The 24,496-nt window shown below is 32.1% G+C and overlaps 1 long non-coding RNA gene across 1 annotated transcript in view; it reads right to left on the bottom strand.

The window, feature by feature from the left end:
* Positions 1-7,313: 7,313 nt before the first annotated feature.
* The window catches only part of LOC141494896 (uncharacterized), a 52,548-nt gene continuing 35,365 nt past the window's right edge, over positions 7,314-24,496 (bottom strand). Inside the window, exon 3 of the long non-coding RNA XR_012470577.1 lies at positions 7,314-8,010. This is a non-coding gene — a long non-coding RNA (uncharacterized LOC141494896). The remainder of the gene's footprint in view (positions 8,011-24,496) is intronic.

Below are 24,496 nucleotides of genomic sequence, written 5' to 3'. Positions count from 1 at the left end.
ATTCTTTTACAGAAAGTAGAAATGACTTGAAGATAGTATTTCACTTAAGGATGATGATAATTTGAAATGGAGGCTGTCTGGTACAGTGGTACATGTGTTTGGCATCATGGTTCTTGTACAATTTGCTCTTCCTTTTTGAGCCTCAGATTATACATTTTTTAAATGTTGGGAGGGGGACATAGATTTCATGATTTTAACAATTCTTTCAAGAATCAGATCCTAATATCCCTGATGTTTTTTAAAAAGGTCAAGTGCCATGTTCTATTCTCTTTCAAATTTCTCACAAATGTTAACAGATTACTGACACTGTATTTTAAAATTTCTGTCTTGTGCCTTATTCTAAGGAAGGAATGGGACACAGAAATCAGATTGTTGCTTGTCCTGATTCCATTCCTAGCTTACAACTTTTTATTCTTTGTGCTCTACTTTGCAGATATAGAAAAAAAAATGTGACTCAACAGCTTCATCACCCATGGTTCATTATAAAAGAGATAAAATTTTACAGACTTGGAATCATTCAGCCACATTTGGGATGCAGACTTTTCTCATACTTGTCAAACCCAGACACATCTCTGGCAAGAGGAAAGAAGTGCCAACTACACAATTTCTGAGACACTTAGGGAAATGAAGAGCACATTTGTAACATTTTCACCTTAGAGTGGGGGTTATTAATGTGTTTTATGTCATAGACCTATTTGGAAACCTGGTGAAATATATTAGAATAATGCACTTCAAAAAATCCCAATTGAAAGAGATGTCAAATTTCACTTAGAGGCTAGTTAAAATCAAGATATAATTTTCCAATTCAAACATATTGAACTCCTATGACTTATTCATGGATCACTTGGTTCATGGCAGGTTAAGAACTTTTTCCTGAGAGCCTCTCCCAGGGGTAGTGTCCTATTCTCTTTATCGCCAATGAGTACTCTAACGTCATTATCTGGGGTCCTGATGGTTGTATTTTTCATGTTCAATCATTCAGTCATGTTCAACTCTTCATAACCCTGTGGACCATGCTCATCATAGGGTTTTCTTGGCAAAGATAATGGAATGGTTTGCCATTTCTTTCTCCAGTGCAGTAAGGGAAACAACTAAATGTGACTTGCTCAGGGTCACACAAATGATAAGTGCCTCAGGCCAGGTTTGGACTCAGGTGCTCCTCATTCCTAGCCCCATAGCTCTTTCTACTGAGCCACCTAACTACCTAATTTTTCATGGTTGTATTAAAAAAAAAAGATTTTTTTCAGCTCTGACAACTCAGTGACAACTAACATTTTCTTAGTTCTTTTAGATCCATGAAGCATTTTTTTTCAAAACCCTGTGATGTAGTTATAGTTATTATTGTTGCAATATTACAGATGGGGAGGCCGAGTTCCCAGGAGAATAAATGATTTGCTCATAAATATACTGTAAGTGATATAAGGAAAATGTATGTAGGGGTGATTAGGTGGTGCAGTGGATAAAGCACCAGCCCTAGATTCAGGAGGACCTGAGTTCAAATCTGCCCTCAGATCCTTAATAATGACCTAGCTGTGTAACCTTGGGCAAGTCACTTAACCCATTTGCCTTGCAAGAAAACAATAAACCAAAAAAATAAGTTAAAAAAAAAAGAATGTGAAACCTCATCTCCCAATTCTAAGTTGAGCATTGTGCCATAAATCATGTATTAATTCTAAAAAATACCCTGAAAAATTACACATTTATGGAACCCTTTCACATTACTTATTGCTCTTGGGGTGCTATAGATTGGTTTTAATGGAGTATTAACTAGGGAATGGTAAGGAAAAGGAAAAAAAAATGACGGTCTAACTTGTAGGACTGGATGAAGACATTTAAAAATGGACTTTGAGTTATTTGTTGAATATTTTGCATTCAGTCTTGTAAATAATAACTACATGTTATGCAGCCCATTGCCCCAAAAAAGACACTATGAAAATGTTCACAAGAATTATAAAAATGCACAGTGCTATAGGGTTTTAAATTTATAAAACACTGAACTATGACCCTAGGTAAATTATTTAACATTTTACACCTCAGTTCCTTGTAAATGAGGAGTAATAATGGGGATAATATTTGAGCAATTTATCTCAGAAGGATATTTGTGAAAGGATTTTGTAAACCTTAAAGAGCTTCAGAGAGTGCAAACAATTTCTTGTTCGAATGTGTGATTCATCATTTACAAAGGTTAATACTTGAATACTTCTAAGGATGTTCCATGAACACACTCTATCAAATGGTGCAGATAACAACTCATCTCCATCTTCTTTCTTGGGAATCTCTTGTCCATACACTTCCATGATTCCTCCACAGAGAATCTACTTTGTGCTAGAGACCTTTCTCCAAGTATTTTGACATTTCTATGAAATGTTCTCAATTCTATATTTGACTGGAGCATCTCTATGTTTTTTTTTTGTTTGATGATATCTTTTATGCTACTTCATACATAAGTGTAATCACTGATAATATTTTTCTTTTGGTACAAATACAATTTTTAATCACTTGACATCATTTTGGGGGTGCTATTTATTTGCAAAATTGAGAATTCTGATATTAATAACATTGGGGAATTGCTGAAAACACTATGAAATTTCAAAAACAAAATCTTACTATTCTTTTTCTTCTTTTCAATTATGGGGCCAGCTAATTATTATCCATTTGCACTTGAGCAACACACTGTTTAGAGGCCTGGGCTTGGAATTAGAAGAGCTTGCTTAGATACTTTCTAGCTGTATGACCCAATATGTGTCATTTAACACCTCTTAGACTCATTTATCCCCATTTGTAAACTGAGAATAATAATAGCATCCTCCTCACAAGACTGCTCTGAAAATAAAATGAGATCATTTGTACAAATCACTTTACAAACCTGAAAGCATTATATAAATTAGGATAATTAACTATCATAGCAAAACTTGTCCATAGAATAGTTCTTAATTGACTTCAAGTTGTATATTATGATTAGGAATATAGGCATACTTCACCCATATTTTTTTCTTGATCATCAGAAAAAAAAATTTTGTGCCATTATAGATCTTATTTTGGAAGTCTTTTATTTTAAAGTTTGATCAAATTATCACAATGCTTTCTGTTAGTCAGATGATCTAGAGGGAAGAAAGGGAAAAATACATTTGAAATGTCTACTATATCTCAGGCACTAAGTTAAATATTTTACAAATATGCTACTCGATCCTCATAACAACCCTCTGAGATAAATATCATTATTATGCTTATTTACAGTTGAGGAATCTGAGACAGACTGAAGTAACATGACTTGCCTAGGGTCACACAAACTAGTTCCTGAAGTTGGATGTGAACTGAGGTCTTCCTCACTCAAAGACCAACACTCCTGTTTAGTCTTCTATATGGTTGCCTTTGTTCATTTGGGTTATTAACGGAGCATACTCCATGATACCATGAAAGAATATTGCAGTTGGTTTTCACTTCTAGGGGATTGTTGAATACAATTATTTTTGTGGTTGCATCTGTGAAGTAACTTTCTATCTTTGTGAGAGATGAAAAGGAATTCTTTTAAGGATGCATTTTACTCTGAATCAAATGCTTTCCCTGTCTAAAAAATAGCAAAAAAAGCTACAAAGATGTGATTTATTAGAGATATTTGTTTGCAAAGTTTGTCTCATCTCATCACATTTTCATCAAGGATATCCTTGATAAATATTGATATTTTTCAAAATATTCTATAGAGATGAGAAACTAGGCAGACAGATATACATATATTAATGAATGATATGCTAATCATTATGTTTTGAAGGTGTCAATAATGCCATCTGTGATTTTTTTCTGAATTTCTTCTTTGGAATATCTTTAAAGTCAGTGACACCAGCTTTAAAGAACAGTGTCATATTCAATTTTATATCTATATCTTTATATGTGAATATATGCATATATGAATGTATTGTGTCTAGTTAGTTTAAAACAATCCATCTTTCTATTTTTTAACTTTATTGGAAGTATTTCTGAATAATTATTTAGAATATCAAGGTCTAAGAAATTAGAATCTAAGGGCAGCTAGGTGGCACAGTGGATAGAGCACCGGCCCTGGAGTCCGGAGTACCTTAGTTCAAATCCGACCTCAGATACTTAATACTTACCTAGCTGTGTGGCCTTGGGCAAGCCACTTAACCCCATTGCCTTGCAAAAACCTAAAAAAAATAGAATATATATATATATTTTTTTTATTTTTTTTCCCCACATTCATGAATGTTAAACATATTTTATAGTAGAAATACTAGCAAATTTGTTCATATTTCTATTCTGTTATTCTTTCAGTTTCCTTTAAAAGTACTACTGACATGATCTAGCTAACTTCAGTCTCATGTCACTTTCCATGGTCTCCTTTCCTATCTTCACTGTTTTTTGGTGTTTTGTGAAATTATGTTTCTCATTTTCTATACTTCTCTGTTAACATTTCACATTTTTTCCCTAAACTGTATTGTTCTTAGATTCCATGACTCTTTGTTTAGTGGGGAAATCAAGTGTTAACTGCCATAGAAATTTGGGGGGTTCTTTTGACCTCTTTGAGATAGTATTGTTTTATTTAGGTTAAATCTTTATTGTAAGTAGTATCAATTTTTCCTCTCTTCCTTGCTTTATTCATTTGTCATTTGGTGATATTTAAAGGTTTATATATTATTTGAAGCTATTTTTATTAAATTTGAAGAATCTTTTTAACTTTCCCCAAATTAGGAGTTGATTCTGTACTTTAATTAGACAAATCATTGAGTGTACATAAACAACTGAGAAATGACATCTTCATTAATAAATAATAATTTCAAATCAACTCTCTAGTGCTTGAAGGAACATTGAAAGTCCCAACAGGTGAAAATCATAGAAACAAAAATAGAGAAGTGAAAATTGGAAATAAATAGACCCTTTAGAACAGAATAAAATTGGTCTGGAAAAATAAGTTGGAATCAAATGACAAAATATGTTGAAGTTAGCTTTGATGATAATAATAATTAAAGTAAATTTTGATAATGATTATTTTTATGCAATGCTTTAAATTTTATTAAATAATTTCCAAATATTATTTCATTTTATCCTCATAATAACCCTTGGAACTAGGAGCTATTTTTGTCCTCATTTTACAGAAGAGGAGACTGAAGGAGACAAAAGTTTAGTGACTTACCAAGGTTGCCACAGCTAGATAGTATATGAGACTGTATTTGAAGACAAATCATCCTGATATCAGATCTAGCACTGTATTTACTGTGCCACATAACTGCCTTGAGAGATAGCATATTCTTTTTTTTTAGGTTTTTGCAAGGCAAATGGAGTTAAGTGGCTTTCCTAAGGCCACACAGCTAGGTAATTATTAAGGGTCTCAGGCTGGATTTGAACTCAGGTACTCCTGACTCCAGGGTCCATGCTCTATCCACTGTGCAACCTAACCGCCCCTAGATATCAGATTCTTGAATAAAACATTTATAATATTTAGATATGAGGCTTCTAATTTATCACAAGATTATGACCTCTTCCATTTATTAATGAATTTTTCTTTCTGATTGAAATTTAATTTTTCTGTTAAATGAAATGGTAGCTTTTCAACATTCATCTTCAAATTTATGAGTCCAATTTTTTCTACCACACTCCCTTCCCTCCCTCATCCCTGTGGCAGCTAACAGTCTGTTTAAAGTTGTACATATACCTTCATGTTTAATATATTTACATATTAGACATTTTGTAAAGGAATTAGAACTAAGAGCAAAGAAAAAAAAAGAGAAAGAAGGGAAAATATAATAGAATTAAAAAAAACAGTTTGCATAGATTCTATGTTCTTTTCCTCTCTGGATCTGGATGGCATTCTTCATAACAGGTCTCTCAGGGCTGTCCTTGATCTCTGAATTTCTGAGAAGAGTTCCATCATACTTAATCATCTTACAATGTTGTTTCATTTCTTAATGTTGAACCATATTTTTCAACTTAAGTTTCTCCACCCTCCTATTCTTATTGTTTTTTATTCTTGAAAAGGTGCAATGACATCAGGAGTGTGATGTCAACTTGCAAGTGAATTGGATTTAAATGAATCAGGTCTGTGCAAAGTCATCAACCACACTGTCTCCTCCAGGGCCATCTGAGTTCAATGGCAAAGCATAGGTCAGGATCACTAGAGATGATCCCACACTATTTTCCCATATGCTAGCTTTGCAATCAGAAAATATTGATTCATAGGTGAATTTGATCTGGAGGTGATTCTGTGAGTTCCTTCTATAATCTGTATTTTTAATCTCTACAATAGATATGATTGAAATTGTGTCCATAGTATTTTTCATGCTAGTATTTATTATGATCAGTTTGAGTGAAGATGGGCACAGGTTCCATGAAAATATATTTCTTTTTGGCAATGGACACATAATGAAATCATCTCCATGAATCCCAAATTTCAGATATGGGTTCTATGTGTGTAAAAGGGGGAGCAGGGTAGAGAGAGAGGGAGAGAGAGAGAGAGACCAAGTAGTTACACAAGAAGTAAGTCAAATCAGATCTTTTCATGTTAACTAATCCAAATTTATCACATTTTGTTTTACTAATGTTTACTAAGATTTGAACAAACAATTAATCAAATACCTTTCTAATTCACCAATCCTCAAAGTTATCTGAATAATGTTATCTTACATTAGTTAGCAGTTAGACAATTTGCAATGTTCTTTTTCAGTCCTAATATTTCATAAGTCACTTTAGAACTCATGCAAAGAAAGGAATTTAGTTCCAAAAAGTATTGCTCACAGTGTACATAAAGACAATAATAAGAAAAAGCAAATGATAATAATTGCAATTTATGTGGCAACATCTATTATAAATGAGAAGATAAAGGAATTCTATGAAAAATTTGATAATGTCCTCCAAATTAAATCAGTACACATTTCATGTGGTGACATGAAAAAATGTAGAAAGGGGAAAGAAACTATAACAATATGAAAGGACTAAGAAAGTATGGTTCAAGGTCAAGGAACAAGAGAAATGAATTTATAAGAAAAATATGAACCAAAAATGCAGCATGCAATTAAAATGGCTTCTTATCAAATGATTTAAGCCTTAAAAATGATGAAGGAACAAAAAATCAGCATGAGTTATTCTCATTTTAAAGGAAATTAAAATAAAATCCAATAATTAACTATCTGAGCAAGTGAAATGAATCTAGAAACCACCCAAATCACAAAATATTTGCTTGTTTTATATATATATATATATATATATATATATATATATATATATATATATATATATATATTATAATACCATTTAGACTATAAATATTTTGCTGTCTTGTGGAGGTAGATTTTTTCCTTCATTGAGTTTAATCTAATTTATGTAAGACTTTGTAAACAAACTTGATAAAAGCAGACTTTAATAAAAACAAAATTTCTTAATTTGTACCTATAAATTAAATGTTTTTTGTTCACTGTTTAGTTGTTGAGTACTCTTTTTCCTTGAAAGAAAAGTAAAAAGGCTTAAGGATGGGCTGACAACTTTCCACTGAGACTGAGGGGTAAGGCCAGCTTCCATCCTTCCAATTCTCCAGATTTGAGCAAATTTGGGCACACTTATTTCTTCAATAAGACTTGGGTTTCCTGTCTGTGTCTTGGAGCTAATGGCTGCCCAGCATGGTTGGTGCCCACCTAGAACTTGAGGAACAGAGACTTCAGGTTTTCTTTGTCCTTCAGAGAATGCATACTGATCAGTGGAGTTCCTATCTATCACCAGTCCTATTATTGTTACAAAGACTTGGATTGAATGCATCTAGCTACTTCTGGAGAGTGAAATAGATTGAAAAGGAACTGGTATTCAATGATGTTGGCCTATGCCAGAATCCGGGATGCATTGGTCTCTTTCACAGTTTTGAAGTCAATGAACAGCAGGTTGATGCAAGATCTCCATGTTCCTAGGATAGTGGTTGCACATGTCCTGGGGCCAGAGGATAGAGGAGTGATAGGAAAGGGCAACTTGCTTTGCCTTTCCTTGACCTCCTCCATAGGAGTTCCAGGGGGCCATCTGTGGAGAAGAGGTAAAGTTGAGGGCCAAAGATATCAAAGGGACAAGAAGCCCCCAGACTTCTTGATTTGAATAGTACCACCTCATAAGCATTGAGAAGCGTTGACTGACATTTTTGTTTATGCACAATTTGGAAGGAGACTCAATTAAATCAGATCATTCTGACAACATTTAAGGATGTGAATGGAATGCCAACACACATAAAAATTGGTATGTCTTTTAAGTTTTTGTGGGAGAATCCCCTCCCCTCCATCAGTGTCAGTAGATCTAACACATTTTGTTTCTAATGTTAAAGATCCTGTTCTGAGACACTAAAAATGGTAGTAAACGAAATAGAGGGTAGTATTTGAAGCTCAATCAAATCAAGTGTTCATAACTGTAGTTTATTGAAACCAACACAATTTTGAGGGTGAAGTGAATTGATTTTAAAGATAGCTGAAAGATGGCAAGATACTGAATAATTGGAAAAGATTACAGATATTACAGAAAACAAAAAAGTGACAAATATATAAATAACTACCAACCCCATAGTCCTACTTTCTCATTTTTATAAAATTATGAGAAGTTATTGCACACATATAGATTATTTTTAATATATAATATGCAATAGCGTCAATGATTTCCAGGAATTATTATTTATACCAGATCACATTTTTATAATTTCACATTTTCTTAGTCACACAGTTGACTTAAAGGTATAGAAAATAAAGAAACTAATTGTATTTATTGTTGCTTGAGTATCAAAAAAATTCTTTTCATTAATTGTACAAAATAGTTTTCCAAACTTTATTCTAGTGAATATGTTGAAATTATACAAGATTCCCTGAAAGATGCAATAACAGAAAAATGATATTAGAAAATAATCTCATCATAATTTTCAAGCAAAGCATAAAATAGATGGGGGTTTAAGGGTGTGTGTTTGTGTGTGTGTGTGTGTGTGCAATCTGTTGCTTGCCAAGAAATATTTTAATATCTCATTTGACTCTCCAAACCTTGTGAAATTATATTTACAAGTACACACAGATGTAAACTTACTGTTGTGCTCATAATTGTATGTTATAAAATTATATAAACAGAGAAAAATTTTTAAGGTTAAGATAAATTAAATAGAATTTCAAACAAGTATTTATAAAGGAACAATTAGAATTTATTGAAAAGAGAAACGAAAGTCATTATTGTCCTTAAGAAAATCTACCTGAGTGGAATATTAACTGGAGCCGGGAAGAAACTTGAGACAAGAGACCCAAAAGGATCTACTGCTATAATTCATTTGAGAAGCAGTAAGGGACAGAATTAGGGAGATAAAGATACATATCCACACACACGTATTCATAAATACAAATACATTCACACAGAAACTGGATTTCATTGGTATAGGCAAAGTTGTCACCTAAATGGACAGCATCCTATAACAGTCCTGAGTGTAGCCTAAATCAGATTAAAATGTAATTGAGAGATATTTAACAAAATAATATAAAATTTTCTATATATATATACATATATATGTATACATACATATATATGTATATATATATATATGTATATAGTCTAATGGCTCTGTTTATTTTTAAGTTTGACACCACTGATGTAGGGATCCCAAGTGAGAAAATTTTCCTGATGCAAATTAGCACTTGGGTACATTATAATTTTAACTAACTATAGTTTGAGTGAATCAAGAGGTTAAAAGATTATCCATCAGATGGTATATTTCAGAGACAAATCTATAATTCCTATCTTCCTGACTGAGACTGACCCTTAACCATTATGCTTTCTGGAAAGAAACATATAGCTACATTTTTTGTGAAAAAAGATTGTCATAATATTTCTATGTGTTTTCTTAACTGACCAGGTCTAAATTTCACTTTGGTAATGTTACACTAATAATCAACAGCACCTAGATTTTAGACTTTCCTCAATACTAAATGGAAATAAGAGTTCCCAAATATATATCATTTACCTTATACTGGTGTTACATATATTTGAATGAAGTAAATAAATATATTCTTTTAAGAAGAGAATGAATTATGGCTTTCAGATGATGTAAACATATGAATATTTTATCTATTATTATAAACTTAAACCTCAGAATTATTAAATCCTAAAAATGAATTTATGTTGAGGTTTTCTTTCCCTTTGTTGGGATTAAACACAAATGAAAAAGGGCTCTTCCCATATTGAGAATGAAGGTTAACCAGTGGACAGAAAATATTTTCTACTAGTATACTGATAATGTCTAGAGAAAATGAGGAAGACAATCAGCATTAAATTAAATATAGCACAAGGATGTTTCACCCAGAATAGATAGTTATTGATTGAATACAATTAGAATCATTGGTGGGATTACCCACATCTCATAGAAATCCATTGGAGGACTTGAGAGCACTTGCATAGGAAACGAGAACCAATACAAATGGAAGAATTTCAAATAAAAAGTACCCTAAAGTTTTGACCTCACTTGGTCACTTGGCACACCAAATTTTGTCCTGGTAAGCTTGGCTTCCTGTGGACTTGGACCCTCAAATTGTTGGATGGATAACCCTATATTTTGCTGTTCTATTAACAACTCATATACTGAAAAGGAGGAAAAAGTCAGAATGTTTGCTGAGCTCTGAGCTATTTTATTTTTTTAATTATTTGGATTAGACTGGATTAGATTGTTTTCTTTTTTGGGGAATTTTATTGTAGTAAGTAAACTGAGACCTCTGCTCTATTGCTTTTAAGTGATTTATAAAGAGCATTCAAAAATTCTTTTAGGTTAGTAGAGCAGTCAGGGTCACAAAGCTGAGTTGAGCTAGCTCTATCTCGTTTCCAGTTTCTTGCTGACATCTCCTCCCTAGAGACTATTTTCAAAGTTCTGTCTAAAAGTCAGATCTCATAGGCTCAGTTAAAGCCATCCTTCAGGCAATCTTTTGGTAATTGGTGCCTGGAGCATGGATCAGAAAGAAATATTCAGAATTATAGATTGAGCCATAGTTTCTATTATATTACTCCCCAGGCTATATTCCTGACTTCCTCAGCCATGCCATAATTCTTCATCCTAATTCTAGAATTCTGGCAGCTAGATGTCACAGAGTTTCCAGCCTGTTTGGTCTTCCTGAGTTTATACCTGGCCTCATGCACAAACTAGCCACAGGATCCTGAGCAAGTCATTTAACTCAGCTGTAAATTGAGGTAGAGAAGAAAAAGAAATTTTCTAGTATTATCTCTGCCAAGAAATCCCCAAATGGGATCTTGAAGAATCTATCAGGATTGAAAAATGACTGAAAAACAAAAAGTCTAGAATTAAACCTCAGAATTGATTTCCACTCCTATTAGCCTCTGCCTCCAAATGATTTTTCTGCCCAGAACTTCTATTTAAGAAAGATAACTGAGGCAGCAAGGTGGTGAAGTTGACAGAGTACTGTTTCTGGAGTCAGGAAGACCTGAGTTCAAATTCATCCGCATACATTTAGCTGTGTGACCTTCGGCCAAGTCATTTAATCCTTTTGCCTTGCAAAAGCCAAAAAAAAAAAAAAAAAAAAAGAATATAAGTTCCTTGCAGTCAAGGAATATCTTTCTACTTGTATTTGTTTTTCTAGCATATAACAGTGCCATGAACATTTTAATATTTTTTTTAACTTACTGACTGAATCTTTCCTCGTCTTTTCTAAATTGGCTCACCAAGGGCACATTTCTTCACTTAACAAACCACAATAAAAAAAAAAGTCCATTCTTGACTCTTCCATGCAGAGATCAGAATTCAGAGTTTCAATCTTTTCAGTTTTATTCAGGGTCTTTTCTATATTAACAATACTCTGATTTGTAACTTTTTAACTCTTGTCTATTCCTGAGAACTGGAAATAAGATTTAGTCATTAGTGGGTCATACTGGAATATCTCTATTCATGCAATGTTAAAAATATTAAAAGTAGCGTCTCAAAAATTGTTCAGGACCACTGAATGTGTCAGATGATGCTGTCCTGCTCTGATAAGGACCAGTAGGAAGGGGATTAGCTTTCAATTTTGAGGCTTTGGCTTTGAATCCCAGCACTGTTCCTTACAATCTGTGTGAATTGCAACAAAATACCGAACATCTCTAAGCCATAGTTCCTTGATTGTAACATGAAAATTTGGATTAGATGACTGTGAAGATGGCCTCTTTGTCAGCCCCACATTAATGACCCTATTCTTCATTAAGAATTGAAACGATTCTGTGGCCTTGAAGATTTTGTCATTGGGGCATGACTTAATAGAAATGGCTAAAATTGAGAAACTTAACATATAGGTCTGGAATTAGCCTGCCTGCCATCCAAGAATCAATTATCTTCATTTAGAGTAACTTTTAGCCGAAAAGTTGTCTACTACAATATATTATATTATGGGAAACAATCATTCAGCATCTACTATGTCTAAGGCACTGTACTAAGTTTTAGGGCATCAAATTTTCAATAGTCACCACAAAATTAGACTACCAAGAGACTGATTAGATTTACCCAGTTATCAAAAGTTTGTCACCTGATGATAATGTACCACTATAGAACTTTGGTGATATGGGAAAGCTCTGAATCTAAAAGGTCAGCTTCTCCCATTGATCACCAACCAAAATGATTATACTGTCAGGACACTGGGTTCATATGGGATAGTCAGAACGGCATCTTTGCACAGCACTCCCTCACTATAATCAATCTTATGTGCATGTCACAATATCACTTTTCTAATGACAGAGTTTTATTTGAAATGGAAGAACAACAACTACTACCTCCTTTTACTATCACTATTACTACTACTACTACTGCTAATTACTAACTACTGATACTACTATTACCTCCTCCTCCTCCTCCTCCTCCTCCTCCTCCTCCTCCTACTACTACTACCATTACGACTACTATGATGGCAATGATGATGAAGATGACTAAGTGCTGGAGAAGTAAATAAGAAAAAAAATTCTATACATAACCTCAAAAGTCTTACAACCCAGATAAAGAAACTAAAAACCAGGTGGAATGGTCCAAGGATGATTTTTTTAGGAACACCAAACCAAGCAGAGTTGTTCATGGAAAGTAGAGAATTAGCTGTAAAGTTCAGATCCCAGACCTCTATGGAGGAAAAGTTTTGGGAAGAATTTAGCATTCTAACTTCTAGTCCTCTAATCAGACAGGAAGAAGCTGAGGAAGTTCAGAATGAATATCCAAAACGAAGTTATTAGTGTCACGATCAGGTTTCAGGTGATTGATCAGTTTATCTTGAGTGAATCATGAAGTTCTGTCAACCGAACTTTTTGGGGCTTAATTTTTGGCACTATTGCAACACATGATGGGGTTTCAAGCTGCATCAGAGGAGCACTCATAGTGAAAGTATGACATTCAAAGAATCAAATTATGAATTGTATACTTTAAATTACATTAAAAATTAAATTGCCTTTATTGAAGGACACAAACCTGGTAGCAAGCAGGGAAATAAATATACAATGAGAAATTATTCAACCTCTGCATTTCCTCACTTTGCTTTGTTTTCTTTTTGAGAGATTTCCTTCCCCTAGGAGCTTGTTCAATTATGTCTGGTTTTTTCTTTCTGATAGCTGGGAGAAATGACTCTGGGTATAGATCTTAGGGGTCTCCCAACATTACTAGAATGATCAGTAAGGTGATTCACTGAGTCAGACTTGGAAATGGACTGAACTTTCTATCTCCTGAATGTCTGACTTAGAAGCAACAACATGTAGTAAGGAAAATGTTGTATTCAGAGTTAGGCAGAACTGGGTTCATGTCCCTCTCTGATAATTAATAAATTTCTCCAACTGGAAACATTTGTATACTCAAAATGAGGAGAATAACATCTTCTTTAATAGTTACGTAAGGTTCACATAAATGTAAGGCTCAAATGAAATCTATGGATATCAAAACTGTATGTGTATCTGTGAATGTGTTTATATTGCACATTAGATTATACAGTATTAGATTTAGATCACATCTCATTCTTATAAAAGGTTAAGTTCCAAATGATTATGTGATCTAAATATTAAAAACACATATCATAAACAAATTAGAGAAACAGAAGAAAGATTATTTTGTATGTGTACAGAGATGAGACAAGTTAAAGATAAAATGGATAATTTTGATTACAAGTCCACAAATAAATCCAATTAAAGTAAGATTCAAAAAGGAAACAAATTAACTGGTGAAGTTTTTTTGCAGTAAGTTTTACTGACAAAGAACTCATATCCAAGAGTTATAAGGAACTGATTTAAACTTATAAAAATAGAAAACAATTTCTACTTGTCAAATGGAGTAAGGCTATGGCTATTGAAAACATGGAAAGAGATCAAGACTATTAATATTGGTTTGAAAAATATTCCAAATCACTAGTAATTAGAGAAATAAAAATCAAAGTATTGCTGATAGGCAGCCTCATGTCTATAAGAATGGCAAAATGACAAGAAAGGAAAGGGATAAACATTGGGAGGACTGTGTAAAGTCAAATATATTAAAGTATGATTGCTGCACCTGTAAAATATATTCAACTATCCTGGAATTAAATTAGGAATTATATATAAAATGTAACTAAACAGTATAGTTAAATATAAAATAAATATAATTAAACCCAGGCATACTACCTCTAGGAGTATATCCAAAAAAGTTCAAAGGAAGTAAACAATCCTTTATAGTCAAAAATATTTCTAGTAGCTTTTTTGTAGTAGAAAATGAAACAAAAGAAACCAAAACTGGAAGTTAAGGTAATGTCCATCAACTGAGGAACAAGTGAATGTGTATATGAATGTGAAGGGATTACTGTTATGCTATAGGGAATGAAAAAACTGATGATTTCAAAAGTCTATAAAAAGACTTATATGAACTGATATAGAATAAAGTGAGTAAAATGTGTAAATCAATATACACATGTATTCATAGATGTATGCATAGATTTATATGCATATGTGGTGGTATATGTATACATAATCAATATCATAAAAATTAATAGTTTTGAGAACTTTTATAAACTGATAAAGAATGAAATGACCAGAATCTTAAGAACATTTTATTATTAACAACATTGTAAAAATGATTATTGAAAGCTATAAGAAATCTGATCAATATAATGAATATCCATAATTCCAATGGGCTGATAACAAAACATTCTAACCATTACTAAGAATTGATGGATAAGGGATTCAGAAAAAAATTTAAATACTCTTATGAACATCCATTGAGGGATTTTCTTTTCCTTACCTATCTATATTTGTTAAAACAATTTTTTTTCTGTGATTTAGAGGTGGTGGCAGAGAAATTAGATTTCTGTTAATTAAAAAAACATAGAAGTAAGGAATGCTGCAGATGAAAAATGCTAAATACATGACCAAATGAGATTGCTGTATTATTAACTTTGTTTAATTGTTTTGCTTTATTATTTTACTTTATTACCTTTTAGGAAGTAGGAGTAAACTTTAAAAAACCAAAAGACCTCAATAAAACATTAAAAGTACTAAATACTATATGAGCTATGTTGTTTTAGTGGTGTGCATATAGCTGATGCTTTCTGAATATTTCTACCAGACACTCTTTTAATAATAATCATAGAATTTGAAAAGCCAGTTTTATACCACTACAATCACTTGACATATTTTATCTCATTTGTTGCATGCAACAATTCTGTGAGTTTCATGTTAATAATGTCCCCCAGTTTATAGATGAGGTAACTGAGATTATTCATATTTTATGCATTTCCATTTAACATACATATTCCCTTATTGGACCACAATGGGAAAATGCTAACACATCTTCCATCAAAATTTTCCTATCCAAATCAAATATTAAAATATGGAACTAGTCATTTAGCTTCAAGTTGTAGGTTGAAATGCTACAACTGATATTTTCTCCTTATTCCTTATTTTTTTTATTATTTTTTTTTTTTTTTAGTTTTTGTAAGGCAAATGGGGTTAAGTGGCTTGCCCAAGGCCACAGGGCTAGGTAATTATTAAGTGTCTGAGGCCGGATTTGAACTCAGGTACTCCTGACTCCAGGGCCCTGGCAACTGATTTTCTAATTAAAGTTGGACTATTGGGGTGGCTAGGTGGTGCAGTGGATAGAGCACTGGCCTTGGAGTCAGGAATACCTGAGTTCAGATCCGGCCTCAGACACTTAATAATGACCTAGCCGTGTGGCCTTGGGCAAGCCACTTAACCTGTTGCCTTGCAAAAAAAACTAAGAAAAAAAAAGTTAGACTATCATTTAAATTTTTATACATTCATTCATTATTTTAGGTACTTATGATTGAAAGCAAAAATATATTATCTATATAATATATTACAGTTTGGAATATATTATATTATAAATTACATATGAATATATGATATATAATAAATATATTATATAACTAAATATTAATGAAAATCTCTACACTGATAAAGAAGCATTGTTTATGGTACAATGAGTATAGTTTAGGGAAGATTAGATGGCACAGAGTAATCAATTTTCTGGGTTCCTTGATCTACCATTTTTCATTAAGTCAAGTCTAAAAAATCCTTTAACTTCTCTAGATCTTGGTTTACTATGAAATAAAAGAATTTTTGAGGACTTCTCCAGTCTAAAATTTTATGAAATAATAACTCATAATATAATGTATTTTGCACAGAATGTCCTTCAAAATAATTCCATTTGGAGGTATAAATGCTATCATTTTGCATGAGACTGCTAAGAAGTATTTTATTCAAAGGGCAATAAATAATAAGTATGAGAGGTTTTATTTGAATGCAAATCTCTTAATTTTAAATCTCGAATTTTTAATGGAACCCATTGTTTTTCAACTTGCTCCATAGGGAATTTCTTTTCTTTCTTTTTTTTTTTTTAAGATATTTGCAAGACAAATGGAGTTAAGTAGCTTGCCCAAGGCCACAGGGCTAGGTCATTATTAAGTGTCTGAGGTTGCATTTGAACTCAGGTACTCCTGACTCCAGGGCAGGTGCTCTATCCATTGTGCCACCTAGCTGCCCCCAGGGAATTTCCTAATTGGAAGAAACCTAGACTATTGTTCAAGCAACTCTTGCCACACCAGGAAATGTATACTTCCTAAAGGGTATAATCCAAATAACCCATTTTATCCAGAATAGTGCTTCATTATTGTCCATTAACCAATTTCTTTTCTAGTGAGTAACATTTTTCAGACTGTATTGGACCTACCAATAAAAAAAAATAGAAAACTGCATGATTATTTTGAAATTTCTCATTCTTTCCTGATTAGTGATTTAAAAAGGGATAGTGGAGAAAGCAACTATTTTCTTAAAATTATGTTTACCTATGTTTTAATCATGAGAAACAAATCTTTAAAGTTTGATAGATTCTTTGACTGTAGAGTTAAAAAAAAAGCCAAATGAATGCAAGTGAAACTAATACTGCAGATTAAATCAAGATGGGAAAGAAGAAAAACAGAGTTCCTAGAAAGATAATGAGCTGTCCCTGGGTCTATATATTCTCTCTGTCTTATCCTTGCCATGGTTTTACTTCATGGGAAAGTGGCTATCTTTTGGGTTTAATGAGTTCAGTAACAGTTCAGACAGATTACTGAGAGGAGCACAGCCAGAAATATGTTCTGCAGTATCAATACCTATAGGAGGTGAGAAGAGTTCATTAGGCAACTTAACTACCTTGTTAGCCAACTGAAGGAAAATCTACATTTCAGTGTAAGTTATCATTTACCACTGCACAGATGAAACACTCACAGAAGTTTATTGACTAAGAGAAATAAGAACAATTGGTTAATTTGATAATTTGTGGAATTGTTTGGAGAGAATACTTGGAAGTTTGTTTCTTTCCAGAACATAAATTCCAGTCTTTGCTGAAGTGACATATATATGTGTATATATATACATATATATATACATATATATATGTATATGTATATATTCTTATATGTAATATACATTAGATGGCTAAATAGTCATATTTTACAAAGTAAGTTTAATTTGTTGAAGATATAGTTAATAATTATATTCTACAGAAGAAAAATAGGATACTGGCTTGTTATGAGAGATGCAAGAGAAGTATTTATAGGTAACTGAAACAAATTGTAGGAATGTAATTACTGAAAACTAGATTATATAACATTTAAAAGGAAACTTAGAAATCATAAATTATAAACATTTTATTTGCAGAGAAAAAGTAATGACTCATAGCACTTAAATTTCTTGACATGAGACACATATTGGGTCATCTAAAAATCTCTGAGTGAAATTTCAGAAGGAAATAAAAATGGATATGTTTGTCCTGATGACAAACCACTTTATTTAGATAGATAACATTATAAATTCTTCCTTTTTTGTTTTATATAGGAAATAGTCTTTAACACTGAATTACAGCCTCCCTTAATATAGGAAAATTCATAATATTCATCATGGCAAAGAAAGAATTAATCTGCCACATTCTTTCAGTTCCCTACTTATAAGACATCCAGAAAAAGTAAGTATGGACATATTCTAAAGTTCTAGTTCTTTCAAGCAACCTCTACAATACAAGACACCCCCCCTTTTGTCCATCCCCATTTCATCTCTTTCCACACTAAACTAAAAAGAAATAGAAAGTGACAAAACAGGCAAAGAGGTAATGTATTAAAATGAAGAGGAAAAAAGTTTCCAAACTTCCGATATTTGGTTTCTTCAGTGACTGTTTTTATAACTTTGTGATCATAGCCTTATTTTGTTCTTTAAGAATATTTAGTTCAAGGACATGATCCTCTCTCTGGTAAAGCACCAACTATAAAAAAAAGTGGTGCAAATAACAATGTTCACAAAAACAAATGCATTTGTTTCTATAGCTACACCTCCTCTAAATCACAATAGTGATGAGAAAGGGTTTTCAAAAACCATTACAAGAACCTGCAAAAACATGACTATCTTTGGGGGATTATAAAGACTAATTTTAAAGTTCCTGTATCACTATCACGTATCAGATTATTTTTTTCTATTTTCAAGATAGTCTTGTTCAATAAAGTCTTAATTATGGTTAGAGCATTATTTGTTATAGTATCATCAAGCAAAATACTACAAGAACTTCTTAGAAACCAGAGTGAATCATGGAGGATTGACAATGATTCATCTTTAGTCGATTAATGAATGGAATATTGAAAACATAACTGGAGACAAACAAAATTTTATTTTGACCCTATTCTTGGGTCAACACAAATATTTCATTAACACTGTAAAGCATGCAATCTTCTCTGTCTCCCTTCCTCTTTTTGTGTCTTGTGCTCTCAGTCTGATTGTCTGTTTCTGTCTCTCTCCCTCATTCTCCTTTTCTCATTTCTATATCAGTCTGAACCATCAGTTTGTCCTCTAACTACCTTCATATGTTTAAATCCTAGCATGCTGCCTTGTATGATAGACCCCTTTAATTGTTGATTGTTAAATAGCATTGAATCTATAACATACCCTTCCCCCTTTTTGCCCTATGTCATCACTTGTTTTTTCAAGTAGAGAAGAGGGGAAATTTGTCTTTCTTTGAAAGAGTATGGTTCAGCTTTTTTTAAAAAAAGTCAAATCAGAAGGATAGCTCATTCAGATTAACAAGTGAAAGGTCTAGAAAAGGCAAGATTTTGTCAGTATCAGAGTTAATTTTGTAGAAATGATGTTATGAAATCCTCTATAACTGTCAGTGAGTGTTCCAAAGAATTCAGTAAAATAAATCTGAAGCAGTAGCTTTAACAACCAGTTTCATTTCCCCAAATTTTAGAATTAATCTTAGAAGGAATTTAAACTCTCTATTATTAATTTCTAAAGTGGAATCTTATTAAACAAAAGAATAAGGAAAAAATTTCAGAAAAGTAAAGTCCTGCTTTAAAACATATTGGGTACTCTTTCACTTGGGCTCTTTGAATAGACATATTGCATGTAGTAGTGGAGTTTCTTTTTCAGGAATATTTTTGAAACTGACACTAAGGTACTCCCACCTCTGAATTTTGAAGATTTGCTCAATTCCAATGCACTTCTAAGATGTGTTCTACCATATTATATAGAGCAGAAATGTAATACATACAGATATATATATATATATATATGTATATTTTATTTGTATATTTAATTCCTACTTTAGGAAACTTCCTTTGCTAATGAGCTTGGTGCAACCTTCTGTGCAACTTAAACTCTTAGAGATTTACCTAGAGCACTAGGATATCTATCTATCTATCTATCTATCTATCTATCTATCTATCTATCTATCTATCTATCTATCTATCTATCTATCTAAACTGTCTATCTCAGAGGCAGAATAAGATCCCAGGTTTTCCTGGCTTTAAGATCAGCTTTGTATCCACAAAGATAGGCTTCCACTCATGTCATACAATTCAACTCCCATTTTACATCTGAGAAAATAGAATTCTAGAGAAGTACAGTATTCTAGAGAAGAATTCTAGAGAAGACCAAAGAGAAGTAAAAAGGCTTTCCCAAGTTCAAACAGCTGGTTTTCTCTTTACTCAAATTTATAACTTTCACTGATTTCTCTTGCCTTTCTGTTATTTCTTGAATTTTCAGAACTTTATCAAGTAATAATGTAAAGAATAGGTACTTGCACTTCACTTCTGCATTTATTGGGAAAACTAGAATATACTTATTGAATTTGATGCTTGCTTTAGGATTTAGATAGAATTTTTATATATTCAAGAAGTTTCTCAATATCTGGTAGATTTTTTTTAACAAAAGGGTATCTTATAATTTATCAAAAGATTTTTATATTAATTGAGATAATGTTTTGTGGTCTTTGAAATAAGATTAGTTATGATGTTTGTTTTCATAATATCAAGTAATCCTAGAATTCCTGGGTTAAATCCAACTCAGTCATGATGAATGATTTCTTGGATTAATTCCTGAAGTTTCTTTGACAAGACTATATTAAAAATTTTCATGAATATCTATTAATTATATTAGTCCATATTTTTGTACTTCATTTTCCTGAGATATGAAGACTTTATCTATATATCTATAGCTATATATGCCTCATAAAAGTAATCTGATAAGGTTCTTTCTAAATTTTTGAGAATAATTTGTGTATTATTGGTAGTTATTATTCTTTAAGAGTTTTTAAAGAATTCTCCTCAGGACCAATAGTGTTTTACCCTTGTTTATAGTTCTTTTAGAGAAGATTCTATTTTCTTTTCTGAGACTGAATTATTTAAGATCTCTTTAGTTTTTCTTTGAGCTTGTATTCTTGTATGTTTTCTTTTTAAAATAATATTTATTTATACACCCAAGGGGCAACAAAAATGTGCATACCCTTTGATCCAGTGATACCCCACTGCTGGGTCTATACCCTGAAGAGATGAAGAACAAGGGTTAAAACATCACTTGCACAAATATTCATAGTAGCCCCATTTGTGGTGGCAAAGAATTGGAAATTAAGTAATTGTCCTTCAATTGGGGAATGACTTAATAAACTATGAGATATATATGTGTGTGTGTGTGTGTGTGTGTGTGTGTGTGTGTGTGTGTGTGTGTTGGAACTCTATTGTTCTATTGGAAACCAAGAGGAAGCCTGGGAGGATTTGTATGAACTGATGCTGAGCAAGATGAGCAAAACCAGAAAAACACTGTACACCCTAACAGCAACATGGGAGTGATGATCAAACTTGATGGACTAGCTCATTCCATCAGTGCAACAATCAGGGATGATTTTGGGATATCATCTATATCTAGAGAAAGAATTGTGGAGTTTGAACAAAATTTAGGAAAAAACCCATTATCTTATTATATAATTTTTCTAACTCTTATATTATTTTTTCTTCCTTAAGGATATGATTTCTCTCTCATCACATTCAACTTAGATCAATGTATACCAAGAAGACAATGTAAAGACTAACAGTATGCCTTCCATGGGGGTGGGAGGAGGGAAGCAAAATTAGGGGATAAATTGTAAAACTTAAAATAAATAAAATCTTTCTTAAAAAAAACCCCTACATAATCCAAAAAAATAATATCTATTTATATTTTATCTTTTTATATGATCCTGACATTTCATCTATACCTTTCCCATCCTTCCCAAGATTCCACCCATATGAGAAGTGATGACTTTTTTTGAGAGTTAAAAAAAATCAGCATAGCTCATTGTTTGAAAAAATTTCAAAAACATGTGCAATACATAACAAATATGGACTTCCCACCTCCATAAAGAAGTAGGCTGCAGTTGTCTTATCTCTCTGAATTCAAGTTCTGTTTGATTTTTATAATTTTGTTACACTTACTTTTGACTTTCTTGTATTTAATTGTTCTTTTCATTTTCATAATTATGTTTACTTACTTCATTGCATCAATCCATACTTCATTACACAATATATGGACATCTTGCTTGTTTTTGATTCTTGATTATTACAAAAAGTGTCATTATAAATATTGTAAAATGTGTGAGGACTTCTTTTCTTATTGATGACTTTCTTTAGGTATAAGCCCAGTAATGGAGTCTCTAGTTCAAATGGTATGAAAATGTTAGTCACTTTTTTTGTGAAATTTTAAATTGCTTATAAAGTAGTTGTACCACTTCACAGCTCCATCAATAAAATATTAATTTACCTATCTTCCTACTAATTCTCCAACATTGACTATTGCATTTTTGTTCATTGCTGCTGATTTACAGGGGTGTGATCAAACCTTAGGCTTGTTTTATTTGCATTTCTCTTAGGGATCTGAATATTTTTTTAATATTGCTGAGAATATTTTACAGTTCTTTTGAAGTCCAATTGTTCCCATTTTTTTGAAAATTACAGTGTTAGGAATAGATATTAGTCACATATACTTATTATTTTTATATCTTGAGTAATGAAACTTATCAGAAAAAATATGATACAAAAATATTTCTCCCATTCAACTGCTTTTCTTTTTTGTCCCAGATGCATTCATGTTATCTGTGCAAAAGTTATACACTTTTAAGTTATTCATTTTATCTTTTGTAATTTCCTCTATCTCTTGTTTGCTTTAAGAATACATCCATTTACCCACAGTTTTGAGAAATATATTATCTATTTTCTATTTTTAATACTATTATATTTAATATTAAGTCCACATTTTTATTTAGAATTATTGTGGTGTGTGATGTATGGTGTTGTTCTCAGTCTAATTTCTACTAGATTGCTTTCCAGCTTTTCCACGAGTTTATTTTTTTTAATCAATAGAGTTTTCCCTGGGTAACTTAGGGTTTTATACTTCATCAAAGTTGAATTCTGTTCTTTCTGATTCTTCCTTGCCTAGTCTGTTCTATTGATCTATCTATTCTTTAACCAATACCAAATGTTTTTGAAGACTACTGATTTATAAAATAGTTTGAGAGCTGGAAATATTATTCACATTTTTGCTTATTTTTCATAACTATCCTTCATATTTTAAATATTTTACTTTTCTTCCAAATGAATATCTCATTTTTTCTTATTTATTGGAATAACAATTAATGTATAAATATATTTTGTAGCATTATAATTTTCTTATATTTGCATGGGACAGTCATTTACACTATTCTTTTAGTTATTTGGGTTTTTAAAAAAATCTTTAAGGAAAATTTATGATTGAATTCAAATAGGTATTTTTATACTTTGGGAGTTAAATTCACAGATATTTAATATATTTTCTAGTATTCAGAAAGAAATTTCCCTTTCTATTTTTTCCCTGTATTTTATTATTATAATTTTAAAATATTCTTGATTTTTGAGCATTTATTTGATAACCTCAACTTTGTTAATGAAGCTATTGGTTCAATTAGGTCTTTGCTGATTCCTTTGAGTTTTCCAAATAAACTATCATCAACAAATGGGGATAGTTTTATATTCTATCTCTTGCTTTTATCTGACTATATGTTTCTACTCCCTGTCTAAATTTAGACTTAGTTTCTTCCTTCTTTCCTTCTCCTAATTATTAGTTTTTTTATCTTTTATGTTGCTTTCCATAAAAGTATATTTTCACTCTTCATTATCCAGTTTCTCTTTCTCTTTATTCCATGACTTCATTCTTTCATTCATGAGCCCTTTAATAAACTGATCTCTCATTTTCCTCTGTATTCATTATACAATCAAAGCTTTAAGACACCCACTTTAGACTCCGCCCTCTAAGTACTTTCTGCCACTTACTCATAGGGCTTGCTTCATGGATTCTGCTTTTTCTATTGTGTCTCATCCTTAATTGGCAGTTACTGTAGATTTCAGAGAAGACATTGCTCCATGTTAGGATCATCCTTTCCCCCCCGATGTATAATCCATCTTGTTGACTTTTTTTCCTATATTTGTCCAGAATTCTCCTCTCTATATTCTTATTCTCACACTCCTCTAGGTCCCAGTTGCCTCAAGGGATTTCACTTTCCCCTTCATAGAACACATAGACTTTTCAGACACTAAATCTCCTGTATCTCATTCAATGTAAGGTCTGTATCTCCCTTCACTCACAGGACCATTCATCAGTAGATCCATCTCTTACCTTGAAAGTAAGAATTTGTTCTTTCCCTCCTTTTTAATTCTTTTCATCCCCACCTTCTTCCTTGTGGAAATTTTATCTA

This window comes from Macrotis lagotis, chromosome 8, assembly GCF_037893015.1.
Source record: "Macrotis lagotis isolate mMagLag1 chromosome 8, bilby.v1.9.chrom.fasta, whole genome shotgun sequence".
In the NCBI taxonomy this organism is placed as follows: Eukaryota; Metazoa; Chordata; class Mammalia; order Peramelemorphia; family Peramelidae; genus Macrotis; species Macrotis lagotis.
Note: the sequence above shows the minus strand (reverse complement) of the source record. Positions and strands in the feature narration are given on the sequence as shown.